The sequence below is a fragment of the Triticum aestivum genome, chromosome 2B, assembly GCF_018294505.1.
Source record: "Triticum aestivum cultivar Chinese Spring chromosome 2B, IWGSC CS RefSeq v2.1, whole genome shotgun sequence".
Lineage (NCBI taxonomy): Eukaryota > Viridiplantae > Streptophyta > Magnoliopsida > Poales > Poaceae > Triticum > Triticum aestivum.
In genome coordinates, this window is record NC_057798.1 from 708,194,877 (window position 1) to 708,197,576 (window position 2,700).

The window sequence follows — 2,700 nt, forward strand, 5'->3', positions numbered from 1 at the left end:
CTCAGGATGTCGCCAAAAGGCGAGTGCTGAAAGATGTCCGCAGCGGTGAACTCCATGATCGGCGCCCAATCGGATTCGGTTGGTAGGGGTGCGGGAGGTTCGGAGTCCGGCAAGGAGTTTGGCACCTCGGAGTCACGAGCTTCACAAGGGATAGGGTCAGTATTCGGCTCCATCGCTGTAGAGGTAGCAGCCCCCGAGGCGGTGTCTAGCCACCCGTCCTCGATCTGCGCAGTCGGCTCCGAATTAAGGCTCGGAGCGGACTCGTGTGCGGCCTCCAGGGCACTATCCGGCGGCAGAGCTAAATCATGCCCATCGTGACAGTGCGGCACGCTCGGCTGTGGCTCGAATCCATCGAAGATCAAGTCTCCGCGGATGTCAGCCGTATAGTTCAAACTTCCAAATCTGACCTGATGGCCAGGGGCGTAGCTTTCAATCTGCTCCAGATGGCCAAGCGAATTGGCCCGCAGTGCAAAGCCGCCGGATACGAAGATCTGTCCAGGGAGAAAGTCTCACCCTGGACCGCGTCGTTGTTGATGATCGAAGGAGCCATCGGGCCTATATGCGACGACACAGAGGAACTCTCAATGAAAGCACCAATGTCGGTGTCAAAACTGGCGGATCTCGGGTAGGGGGTCCCGAACTGTGTGTCTAGGCGGATGGTAACAGGAGACAAGGGACATGATGTTTTTACCCAGGTTCGGGCCCTCTCGATGGAGGTAAAACCCTACTCCTGCTTGATTGATATTGATGATATGGGTAGTACAAGAGTAGATCTACCACGAGATCAAGGAGGCTAAACCCTAGAAGCTAGCCTATGGTATGATTGTTGTTCGTCCTATGGACTAAAACCCTCTGGTTTATATAGACACAGGAGAGGGCTAGGGTTACACAGAGTCGGTTACAATGGTAGGAGATCTACATATCCGTATTGCCAAGCTTGCCTTCCACGCCAAGGAAACTCCCATCCGGACACGGGACGAAGTCTTCAATCTTGTATCTTCATAGCCTTGGAGTCCGGCCAATGATGATAGTTCGGCTATCCGGACACCCCCTAGTCCAGGACTCCCTCAGGGACGATCTTTATATCAAAGTCGTCCGTTTTGACGAGGCGAAGAACTTTTCAGTTGTAACTTTTTCCATCCGAGGTCTTATTAATTAGGTTTCATGCCATTCTTTAGTCTGGTGTCAACATTAGCATCTCGAAACTTGTCATAACTTTTGCATCCAAGCTCCGTTTTAGACCATCTTCATATCTATCTTGATTTTCTCGAAGAGAGACATCTCATGGTGACTTTCAACAATAAGTTTGAATTAATCTTGACATGGCTTCAAGCTACTCTTTATAACCGTGCCACTTTTGAGCGTCAACACATGCCCCCTGTTTTTCGACAAAGGTTGCGTGCCGAAAAATAACTTGTACCGTGTTGGTTCTAAGGACGATGTCAACACTCCATCAGCCACTTTGCATGTGCTTAGGGCGATAAATATATATCAACCATTATTTGCTTGAATCCTTGATGCAAATTTGGGTGAAACCTTTTCGACTTCATTAACAACTCGATGATAAAGTTTCATAGATATGTTTCTCAAGGTCATCCTCTGAACCATATTGTTCACCCTTTTGTTAGGACTTTGCAGATAATCAACAATAAACTTTATCCAATCCTCACTTTTACCTGCATAAAAACAATATTAGTGGCTGAAGTGGTGGACTTCGGTTCGGCCTTACCTATGTTGACAAGACTAAGCATCGGCTATTGCTAGAAATGCAACACACCATGATTAACATAGTTGCTGGATGCTTGTTGTGCCAACTCTTTCGAATTGTCATGTCTAGAAATATGAACAATTTTATAGCAACCCAAGGTAACTTTTGCATCTAGACATACCTCAAGATAAACTATAAGTGATTCGTCAAAACATTGATAACCCTTGGATATTTGTTGCACTACTCATAACGAATCACTGAAAGCCTCAATATGTATAGCTATATAGCATGTAAAAGATTCAATCCGAATAACAATGCATATTCGGCTTTGATTAATTGTGCAAAAAATATTCTAAGTGGCATGAGGCTTCATAAAATTGCACCATAAGGAGATATATAAACAACACCAACACCTTGGACATTGTGAATTCAACCATTGAAACATAATCTCCAATTGAACTAATATCACTTAACATGTACCTTGTCTCGGTTGCAATTGAACTAAGGACAATGTTAGAATTCCACACCGGCCATGATCGGATAGTTTCTTAGGACGATAGTTAAGTATTGGCCATTATCATGAGGTCCATCTAGAATTCATCCATTAAAGCATGTATAGCCGAAATAAACAAATAAAATAGCAATAAAATATTTTGGTCCCTTTGTCTTAGCAACAAAAATGTAACTAACCAAATGTACAGTGATTTGGTAATACTCTGTCATGATATAGAAAATTATGTTGCATCCATGGATCAAAATAAGTCCATGGAGGGTAACTGATCATACCTGTGGATGAATTCCATGGCAAAGGCATCAATGGCATTGTTGAAGAAAATGGATGATGTGCTAACCGAAGATTTTGATGTTGTGATGCACACCTTCGGCTTAGTTGTTTGTTGCCTCCATCCTTCTCTTTCTTCACTTTCATTGTACTTGTTATAATTGAAGCATGCACATCGTTTTTGTTTTGGTTGATCCTCTTGGGAACCCAT